General features: G+C 46.8%; 1 protein-coding gene across 1 annotated transcript in view; it reads right to left on the bottom strand.

Moving 5' to 3' along the window:
• aff2 (AF4/FMR2 family, member 2) overlaps nucleotides 1–12,420 on the bottom strand; it is a 359,750-nt gene that overhangs the window by 276,605 nt on the left and 70,725 nt on the right. The gene's annotated exons all lie outside the window — the stretch shown is intronic.

Genomic DNA, 12,420 nt, shown 5'->3' with positions numbered 1-12,420 from the left:
TTACAGCTTTATTTGCCTGGAGCGTAGTGTTGTTGTGGCCAATGAGCTTCCACAAAGATGGAACCAAGTTTCAGCTGCTGTACAATGTTTATGTCCTTCCACCCAGAGATGAAAGCATCCTCCAGACTGGACAAAACCCGGCAAACATATATTTTTGAGAAGATCAGGACTTTTGCAATGAAAAGGCCATGGACATTACATGTCCTGCTCCAAAGGGCTCTATGGTTAGATTCCTTTGTTCATATAATTACATGACCTGAAGCAAAGTTACTCAAAGGACTAGGTTATTGGCGTTATAGGCCTAGATCATTGGAGGCTCCTCAGAGGAAGGGGAGGACCATCATTAGTGAATATCATACAAATAAAAATAGGGAAACATTTAAAATGTTGAATTATTTAAAATGATCCTTTTTAGATTTAACTATACTAAATATATTCATGTCACCAAATAATTGATTAAAACACACTGTTTTGCATCAAAACCACTCTGTAGGGTAGCACCATGGTGTAGACAGAGGACAGCTAGTTTCTGTCCTCCTCTGGGTACATTGACATCAATACAAAACCTAGGAGGCTTGTGGTTCTCATCCCAATCCATAGACTTACACAGTGATTATGACAACTTCCGCAGTAAGCATAACAGGGCTACGGTACAGGGATACACTACATGGATACACTACAACGATATGCTGCATAGATACGCTACAGGGACACGCTACAGGGACACGCTACAGGGATGCACTACAACGATATGCTACATGGATACGCTACAGGGACACGCTACAGGGATATGCTACAGGGACACGGTACAGGGATATGCTACAGGGACACGCTACAGGGACACGCTACAGGGATGCACTACAATGATATGCTACATGGATACGCTACAGGGACACGCTACAGGGATATGCTACAGGGACACGGTACAGGGATATGCTACAGGGACACGCTACAGGGATGCACTACAACGATATGCTACATGGATACGCTACAGGGACACGCTACAGGGATATGCTACAGGGACACGGTACAGGGATATGCTACAGGGACACGCTACAGGGACACGCTACAGGGATGCACTACAACGATATGCTACATGGATACGCTACAGGGACACGCTACAGGGATATGCTACAGGGACACGGTACAGGGATATGCTACAGGGACACGCTACAGGGACACGCTACAGGGACATGCTACAGGGACATGCTACAGGGACACGGTACAGGGATACGCTAGAGGGATGCAATACAGGGACACGCTACAGGGACACGCTAGAGGGATGTAAAATAGGGACACGCTACAGGAACAAGCTACATGGTTACGCTAGAAGGATGCAAAATAGGGACAAGCTACAGGGTTACGCTAGAGGGATGCAATACAGGGATATGCTACAGGAACAAGCTACAGGGTTACGCTAGAGGGATGTAAAATAGGGACACGCTACAGGGTTACGCTAGAGGGATGTAAAATAGGGACACGCTACAGGAACAAGCTACATGGTTACGCTAGAAGGATGCAAAATAGGGACAAGCTACAGGGTTACGCTAGAGGGATGCAATACAGGGATATGCTACAGGAACAAGCTACAGGGTTACGCTAGAGGGATGTAAAATAGGGACACGCTACAGGAACAAGCTACAGGGTTACGCTAGAGGGATGTAAAATAGGGACATGCTACAGGGTTACGCTAGAGGGATGTAAAATAGGGACACGCTACAGGGACACGCTACAGGGTTACGCTAGAGGGATGTAAAATAGGGACACGCTACAGGGACACGCTACAGGGTTACGCTAGAGGGATGTAAAATAGGGACACGCTACAGGGTTACGCTAGAGGGATGTAAAATAGGGACACGCTACAGGAACAAGCTACAGGGTTACGCTAGAGGGATGTAAAATAGGGACACGCTACAGGGTTACGCTAGAGGGATGTAAAATAGGGACACGCTACAGGGACACGCTACAGGGTTACGCTAGAGGGATGTAAAATAGGGACACGCTACAGGGTTACGCTAGAGGGATGTAAAATAGGGACACGCTACAGGAACAAGCTACAGGGTTACGCTAGAGGGATGTAAAATAGGGACACGCTACAGGAACAAGCTACAGGGTTACGCTAGAGGGATGTAAAATAGGGACACGCTACAGGAACAAGCTACAGGGTTACGCTAGAGGGATGCACTACAGGGATATGCTACAGGGACACGCTACAGGGTTACGCTAGAGGGATGCACTACAGGGACACGCTACAGGGTTAAAATAGGAAACAGCTCCGTTGAAGTGTGTGTGTGTGTTTATTTGTGTATTTATGTGTTTGTGCGTATATGTGCAGAGAGGATCTGAAAAAGCATTTGAATAGGAGAATACTAAAGAGACAGACTTTGAATGGTGGCAGGCAGCAGTAGTGATGTGCTGGGTCCGGGGACTAGGGCAATATAACTCTGTACAGGCCAACAGTCTCTCAATGGGAGGCTTTGTTTGCTGTCTAAATAGGTGTCAGATCCCACAGTTCAAAACCAGCGTGCCATCACAACCCTACCACCCCACCACAGCCCTGCCACTCCAACACAACCCTACCACCCCACCACAGCCCTGCCACCCCACCACAGCCCTGCCACCCCACTACAGCCCTGTCACCCCACCACAGCCCTGTCACCCCACCACAGCCCTGCCACTCCAACACAACCCTACCACCCCACCACAGTCCTGCCACTCCAACACAACTCTGCCACCGCACCACAGCCCTGCCACTCCAACACACCTCTGCCACCCCACCACAGTCCTGCCACTCCAACACAACCCTACCACCCCACCACAGTCCTGCCACTCCAACACAACTCTGCCACCGCACCACAGCCCTGCCACTCCAACACACCTCTGCCACCCCACCACAGTCCTGCCACTCCAACACAACCCTACCACCCCACCACAGCCCTGCCACCCCACCACAGTCCTGCCACTCCAACACAACTCTGCCACCGCACCACAGCCCTGCCACTCCAACACACCTCTGCCACCCCACCACAGTCCTGCCACTCCAACACAACCCTACCACCCCACCACAGCCCTGCCACCCCACCACAGTCCTGCCACTCCAACACAACTCTGCCACCGCACCACAGCCCTGCCACTCCAACACAACTCTGCCACCCCACCACAGTCCTGCCACTCCAACACAACCCTACCACCCCACCACAGCCCTGCCACTCCAACACAACTCTGCCACCCCACCACAGTCCTGCCACTCCAACACAACCCTACCACCCCACCACAGCCCTGCCACTCCAACACAACTCTGCCACCCCACCACAGTTCTGCCACTCCAACACAACCCTACCACCCCACCACAGCCCTGCCACTCCAACACAACTCTGCCACCCCACCACAGTCCTGCCACTCCAACACAACCCTACCACCCCACCACAGCCCTGCCACTCCAACACAACTCTGCCACCCCACCACAGCCCTGCCACTCCAACACAACCCTACCACCCCACCACAGCCCTGCCACTCCAACACAACTCTGCCACCCCACCACAGCTCTGCCATCACGGCTTTGCCAAGCAATGGTTCGGGATTAATGCACATCGGAGGGATCATGGCTTTGTGCTAGCCTTTATGATTGAACTGAGATGAGATCTGAGAAACAAAGAGTATAATTAAAGCTAATTTGACTGAGCTGATTCATACTGTATGACAATGGGAAAGTAGGTTTTATCCACAGCTAGTTGTTGTTGTAGTGACATCACAGTATAGTAAAGAGAATTCCAAAGGACACCCAAGGATACCTGTGAATGTGTAGAAGACATTGACACATCTTCCATATATTGTCTGTGAGGGAGTATGCTGTGAAGATGTTAAGTAATACACAGGCAACAGGGATATGCTACAGGGATACGCTACAGGAATACGCTACAGGAGTACGATACAGGGATACGATACAAGGATACGCTACAGGGATACGATATAAGGATACGATACAAGGATACGCTACAGGGATACGCTACAGGGATACGATACAAGGATACGCTACAGGGATACGCTACAGGGGTACGATACAGGGATACGATACAAGGATACGCTACAGGGATACGATACAAGGATATGCTACAGGGATACGATACAAGGATATGCTACAGGGATACGCTACAGGAACACACTACAGGGATAGGCTACAGGGATACGATAATACATAACTACCCTGGACTGAGACTGTAACTACCCTGGACGGAGACTGATGATATGTACTGTAACTACCCTGGACTGAGACTGATGATATGTACTGTAACTACCCTGGACTGAGACTGATGAAATTATGTGTATTCTTCTCCCTCACTGCTTGTCATGGGATTGGCAATGTTCAATTGCGATTATCATTTTACAGTAATGTAATTTGCCTTCAATATGGAAATTAACAAAAATATGAAAAATAACAAAAAAAAGTGAAAGACGCAGAGCAAAGACTCATCCAGCAGTTATCTGTTAAATGGTCTCTCTCCTTTGTAATCCAATCTGGTTATCTTTGCCTGTAAAAGCATTCCCTCCTCACTGGTGCAGGAGCAGAATGCCTCAGCAGTTTGCATAATATCCATTAGTGCTTCCCAATAAAGAGCATCAATATGGACCCACATGAGTAAACACCTAGCACAAATAATCTTAAATCAATAGAGCACAAACAACAGCAGGGGATCCAGGAGCTAGCAGATGTAAGGTAGACTCAGCTATGAACCACAATACAATTCTGAAAGAAACTGGGAATGTAAATGACAAATAATTTGATATGTCGCAATCCTACTTTTAAAACCTATTGATAATATCTGACAAGCGATGAAGACTAGGGGAAAATACAATTGCATTTTAAAAAAGAAAAGTATTTTATATGACATCTTTTACACCCCTGGAGAGCCAAATTAGCGTAAAATGAATGAATGTATCTCCTTCTCTATCTCTAGGGGTCTGCTCCTCAATGGTAACGCTGGTGCCCATGACTAAAACATCCAGTACCGGGGCTGACCACTGGGGGACCAGGGAGAAGGAGGGACCGGGGGGAGCTGGGGGACCATGGGGGGCAGGGGAACCAGGGAGACTAGGAGCCAGGAGGAGACCAGGGGGCTTCTGAAGGTACAGCCAGCTCTCCTCTGCTCTGGGGCGTCTCTCTAGGTGCCAGTGGAAAGCAGTAAATCAGTCCCAAATAGCTGCTAACAGCATAGTTCCATTAAACAGGATTAAAGCGGGATTAACTAATAGCGGCCTGAGATGAGGAGAGGAAAGAGGAGAGGAAAGTATTGCTATTACTCTCTACTGAGCACTGGGCTGGGAGAGGGAGAGAGAGAGGAAGAAGTAGAGAGAGAGAGGGCTAAAGAGAAAGCATCGCTGAACCAGCCAAGCACTAACAGCACACATTGGTTTCTAAACACACATCATTTTACCGGCCCTTATATCCCCCAGTTTACATGCCCGGACACTGAAGCCTGGAGTGGAGTGTCCATTCTCCTGCAGATGTGATGACATCAATGACTATTAAGTAGCTGAGTCAATGACACTGTAGGAGTCTGGAGCATAGATCTGTCTCAGGCTCTAAACCACTAACTACAGTATAGCCTGATTAAAGACATCTATCTATTTTACTCTAAACCACTAACTACAGTATAGCCTGATTAAAGCCATCTATCTATTTTACTCTAAACCACTAACTACAGTATGGCCTGATTAAAGCCATCTATCTATTTTACTCTACACCACTAACTACAGTATGGCCTGATTAAAGCCATCTATCTATTTTACTCTAAATCACTAACTACAGTATGGCCTGATTAAAGCCATCTATCTATTTTACTCTAAATCACTAACTACAGTATGGCCTGATTAAAGCCATCTATCTATTTTACTCTAAACCACTAACTACAGTATGGCCTGATTAAAGCCATCTATCTATTTTACTCTAAATCACTAACTACAGTATGGCCTGATTAAAGCCATCTATCTATTTTACTCTACACCACTAACTACAGTATGGCCTGATTAAAGCCATCTATCTATTTTACTCTAAATCACTAACTACAGTATGGCCTGATTAAAGCCATCTATCTATTTTACTCTAAATCACTAACTACAGTATGGCCTGATTAAAGCCATCTATCTATTTTACTCTAAACCACTAACTACAGTATGGCCTGATTAAAGCCATCTATCTATTTTACTCTAAATCACTAACTACAGTATGGCCTGATTAAAGCCATCTATCTATTTTACTCTAAATCACTAACTACAGTATAGCCTGATTAAAGCCATCTATCTATTTTTAGGACAATGCAGTTCCATTGCTGACACTACATCAAGTCCATAGGTAACCTTACTGTAACAACAACTGTTGTTTTTGCTTATTTATTTTTATTTTATTTTATTATTATTATCTATATTTTTTTAAAATATCCGAAACATACAATATACTTGCAGTGAAGCCTCTCAACAACTACATCATACCAGTCATCCAACAGATTCCCATTCAATAACTACATCATACCAGTCATCCAACAGATTCCCATTCAATAACTACATCATACCAGTCATCCAACAGATTCCCATTCAGAGAGACACACAGAAGCATCCAGGGTCAATGCCCTGCTCAAGGGCACGTTGACAGACCTCAGACCAGGCCAAAAAACGTGAACCTGAATCCTCCATGATCCCCCCACAGTTCCCCAAAAGCTGTCCCTCAACCATCCGAGACCACTCCCACAGCCCCCAAGAAGAATACAATTAATTCCATTCCTCACCCCCAATAACCCCCCAATGCACCAACAACCAAGAAAATGAACTAATGAGAAAAAAGACAGAAGACAAACAGCAAACAACCATGCAAAAAAATACTAAATATATATTTTTTAAACAAAGGACATCATGGACAACTAAAATCATAACAGCAATGCCAACTTCACTATTACATGTGTGTGTGTCTGTGTGCATTTGAATGAGAGTGTGTGTACATGCCTCAGGCAAATCAGCATTAGCTGTAAAAACACTGCCCCTCAATGTCATTCAAACTTTCTATTATTATGTTTAATTTTGACTTTATTTTTGACTTTAATGTTTGACCATTATTCTATCTCCTGCACAGCAACTCCACTCCCAGTTGTCTCCAATTCCACATCCCAACCTTCAGCTTCCCTCAGCCCATCCCACCTAATCTCTGCTGGCCACCCTCTTCGGATTTCTACGCAACATATATCTTTCAACTACGCTGTGATGTTTAACATACAATTTCAATCCATCTAATCGAATAGAATCCACAGATTGCGAGTTGAAGATAAATACTTTTACTAAGAGTATTAGTATATTAGTAATTGACTGACCCGGTCTCTCCAGATCTCCTAACAGTACTATTTCTAGGGTCAATTTTAGATCTCTAGGGTCAATTAAAAATCTCTTCACAACTATTTAGCAATCTGTATGGCACAGTTGCCAAGATCTTGGTCCTTCAACTGTTGTTAATGTAAATTAAAGTGAACCAGGTTAAACGTCAAATTGCAAACAATATTTGGGAGATTTACTGAAATGCTAACAAGTTGCTCTTTGTCTGATTGTGGGGTTGTACCAGTCCACCCACCCAAACTGAGAGAGTACCTTTCCCCATTACCCCTGCTGTCTGTCTGTTTGCTCACTAGAGGAATGCTGGGCCAGTGCATTCCTCTTCCTCTACACACACACACACACACACACACACACACACACACACACACACACACACACACACACACACACACACACACACACACACACACACACACACACACACACACACACACACACACACACACACACACACACACACACAACGTTTATCTATCCTCATGGGTACCTAAAAATCATATTTTCCCTAACCCTTAAACCATCACCCTTAGCCATACCCTAAACCTAACTCCTAACCCTAAACACTAAACCCTTACCCTAACCCCTAAGCTTAAAATAACCTTTGTCCTCATTGAAAATGTTCCTTGTTTTACTATCCTTGTGGGGACTTTTGTGGATTTTAGGTCCCCACAAGGATAGAAGAACCAACCCCCACCCACCCACACACTCACACATGCTAGGACTGTTACAGTGACCTAACCTTAACACTAAAACGTTATTTTTTATTTAACTAGGAAAGTCAGTTAAGAGCACAATCTTATTTCCTATGACAGCCTACCCCAGCCAAACCCTAAGGCAGACAATACTGGGCCAATTGTGCACCACCCTATGGGACTCCCAGTCACAGCCAGTTGTTATACAGCCTGAAATTGAACAAGGATCTGTAGTGATGCCTCAACCACTGAGATGCCGTGCCTTAGACTGCTGTGCCACTCGGGAACCTTAAATAACCATAGTTCTTAACCATAAACCTAATTCTAACCTTAACCCCAAACCCCTAGAAATAGCATTTGACCTTGTGGGGACTAACAAAACGTTCCCAGTTGGTCCCCACAAGTATAGTTACACACTTTCACACACACAAAACATGCCCGTTCATCTTCATCTGAGCGCCCGCTCAACCTACTTCTTTCAGTCAGGGAAATTAGGTTCCAGAACACATGACTGTCCTCTTGACTGAGTCTCGAATCTGTCCAGTTAGTTAGCTGAGAGATCTCAGGCTTGGCTAGGGAACAGTGGCCTGACTGCCCTCACACCTTAGCCTCCCATAGATCCTGCTCTCACAACACATCCACGGGAGAATCCCTCTCTATTGACACTGCTTAGCACACACACACACACACACACACACACACACACACACACACACACACACACACACACACACACACACACACACACACACACACACACACACACACACACACACACACACACACACACACACACACACACAATCTTCTCTAGTATCTGTCTGCAGCCAGTCAGCCAATGGATACATCATACCGTGAGCAGGGGATACATGAAGGACTGAGACTGCTTGGCACCTCCATGACTTACAGGAGGAAGGTGTAATCGTCTTTCACATTTGTCATTACTCTACTGTACATCATTCCTATGGACAATATGGGACCTAAGGGATGTGTTTGATGTACAATTGAATACATGCTACAGCAAAACATAATATGGCATGTAAAAATATTGAGAAGCAGATCATTTAGAACACTTCGAAGTCTGTGATATCTTATCCTGTCCACATTAGCTGTCTATGCCTGCAGCCCCCATACGGACAGTAATCTGCTTGGATGCAGTCAGTGGTCTCCAATCCCTTTAATTAATATAACATAAAGTAATAGCACATATCGGTAGGCATAGAACAAGCTGCTATTCACCCGCTATAGAAATACTGTTTTGACCATCTGTGGCATCTCATTCATCTAGTAACACACAAAGAGAACACACACAGGCGGTGAAAACTGTGCATTTGGAGACTGGCAGACTGGCAGACACTGATGGAGCCCAACAACTGGAGGAGCCACAGTAGACTGGAGACAGACTGACGAGACTGGTCAGGAACAGGATATTAACAACTAGCCCAACGACTGGAGGAGCCAGAGTAGACTGGAGACAGACCGACGAGACTGGTCAGGAACAGGATATTAACAACTAGCCCAACGACTGGAGGAGCCCGAGTAGACTGGAGACAGACTGACGAGACTGGTCAGGAACAGGATATTAACAACTGAAGGAATAATGGGGGGTAGAAGCTCGGGAATAATGGGGTAGAAGCTGGAGTATAATGGGGGGTGAAGAAGCTGGGGGTATAATGGGGATAGAAGCTGGTGGAATAATGGGGGGTTAGTGGCTCAGGGAATAATGGTGGGGGTAGAAGCTCAGGGAATAATGGCAGGGTAGAAGCTGGAGTACAATGGGACAGGGGTGTAGAAGCTGGGGGTATAATGGGGGTAGAAGCTGGGGGAATAATATGGGAGGTAGAAGCTGGGGTATAATGGGGGGTAGAAGCTGGATGAATAATAGGGGGTGGTAGAAGCTGGGTGAATAATGGGGGGGGGTGAGGCTGCTGGAATAATAGGGAGTGGTAGAAGCTGGGGGAACAATGGGGGGTTAGAATCTTGGGGAATAATGGTGGGGGTAGAAGCTCGGGAATAATGGGGTAGAAGCTGGAGTATAATGGGGGGTGAAGAAGCTGGGGGTATAATGGGGATAGAAGCTGGTGGAATAATGGGGGTTAGAAGCTCAGGGAATAATGTTGGGGGTAGAAGCTCAGGGAATAATGGCAGGGTAGAAGCTGGAGTACAATGGGACAGGGGTGTAGAAGCTGGGGGTATAATGGGGGTAGAAGCTGGGGGAATAATATGGGAGGTAGAAGCTGGGGTATAATGGGGGGTAGAAGCTGGATGAATAATAGGGGGTGGTAGAAGCTGGGTGAATAATGGGGGGGTGAGGCTGCTGGAATAATAGGGAGTGGTAGAAGCTGGGGGAACAATGGGGGGTTAGAAGCTTGGGGAATAATGGTGGGGGTAGAAGCTCGGGGAATAATGGTAGAGGTAGAAGCTCGGGGAATAATGGTGGGGGTAGAAGCTGGAGTACAATGAGGCGGGGGTATAGAAGCTGGGGGTATAATGGGGTAGAAGTTGCTGGAATAATGGTGGGGGTAGAAGCTTGGGGAATAATGGTGGGGTAGAAGCTGTGGTATAATGGGGGGTAGAAGCTGGAGGAATAATAGGGGCTGGTAGAAGCTGGGTGAATAATTGAGGGGGGGGGTTAGGGAGTGGTAGAAGCTGGTGGAACAATGGGGAGTAGAAGCTGGGGGAAAATGGGGAAGTAGAAGCTGGGGTATAATAGGGGGTGTAGGTGCTATAATGGAAGGGGTTGAAGCTGGGGTATGATGGGGGGGTGTAGAAGTTGGAGGAATAATGGGGGGGTAGAAGTTGAAGGAATAATGGGGGGTAGAAGCTGGAGTAAAATGGGGGGGTGAAGAAGCTGGGGGTATAATGGTGGGGGTAGAAGCTGGTGGAATAATGGGGGTTAGAAGCTCGGGGAATAATGGTGGGAGTAGAAGCTGGCATACAATGGGACAGGGGTGTAGAAGCTGGGGCTATAATGGGGATAGAAGCTGGGTGAATAATGGGGGGGTAGAAGCTGGGGTATAATGGGGGTAGAAGCTGGGGTATAATGGGGTAGAAGCTGGAGGAATAATAGGGGGTGGTAGAAGCTAGGTGAATAATTGAGGGGGGGAATAGGGAGTGGTAGAAGCTGGAGGAACAATGGGGAGTAGAAGCTGGGGGAAAATGGGGAAGTAGAAGCTGGGGTATAATGAGGGGTGTGGGTGGTATAATGGAAGGGGTTGAAGCTGGGGGTATGATGGGGGGGTGTAGAAGCTGGAGGAATAATGGGGGGTAGAAGCTCGGGGAATAATGGGGTAGAAGCTGGAGTATAATGGGGGGTGAAGAAGCTGGGGGTATAATGGGGATAGAAGCTGGTGGAATAATGGGGGTTAGAAGCTCAGGGAATAATGGTGGGGGTAGAAGCTCGGGGAATAATGGCAGGGTAGAAGCTGGAGTACAATGGGACAGGGGTGTAGAAGCTGGGGGTATAATGGGGGTAGAAGCTGGGGGAATAATGGGGGGTAGAAGCTGGAGAAATAATAGGGAGGGGTAGAAGCTGGGTGAATAATGGGGGGGGTGAGGCTGCTGGAATAATAGGGAGTGGTAGAAGCTGGGGGAACAATGGGGGGTTAGAAGCTTGGGGAATAATGGTGGGGGTAGAAGCTCGGGGAATAATGGTGGGGGTAGAAGCTCGGGGAATAATGGTAGAGGTAGAAGCTCTGGGAATAATGTAAGGGTAGAAGCTGGAGTACAATGGGGCGGGAGTATAGAATGGGAGTAATGGTGGGGGTAGAAGCTCGGGGAATAGAAGCTGGGGTATAATGGGGGAGAAGCTGGGGGTACAATGGGGAGGTAGAATCTGGAGAAATATGGGGGATAGAAGCTGGAGAAATAATGGGAGGGTAGAAGCTGGAGAAATATGGGGGTTGAAGCTGGAGAAATAATGGGGGTGGAAGCGGAGAAATATGGGGGAGTAGAAGCTGGAGAAATATGGGGGGGGTAGAAGCTGGAGAAATATGGGGGTTAGAAGCTGGAGAAATATGGGGGGGGTAGAAGCTGGAGAAATAATGGGGGTGTAGAAGGTGGAGAAATATGGGGGAGGGTAGAAGCTGGAGAAATAATGGGGGGGGTAGAAGCTGGAGAAATATGGGGGTAGAAGCTGGATAAATAATGGGGGGGTAGAAGCTGGAGAAATATGGGGGAGGGCAGAAGCTGGAGAAATATGGGGGTAGAAGCTGGAGAAATATGGGGGTTAGAAGCTGGAGAAATATGGGGGTAGAAGCTGGAGAAATATGGGGGTAGAAGCTGGAGAAATATGGGGGTAGAAGCTGGAGAAATAATGGGGGGGGTAGAAGCTGGAGAAATATGGGGGTAGAAG

This window comes from Oncorhynchus keta, chromosome 30 (genome assembly GCF_023373465.1).
Source record: "Oncorhynchus keta strain PuntledgeMale-10-30-2019 chromosome 30, Oket_V2, whole genome shotgun sequence".
In the NCBI taxonomy this organism is placed as follows: Eukaryota; Metazoa; Chordata; class Actinopteri; order Salmoniformes; family Salmonidae; genus Oncorhynchus; species Oncorhynchus keta.
Note: the sequence above shows the minus strand (reverse complement) of the source record. Positions and strands in the feature narration are given on the sequence as shown.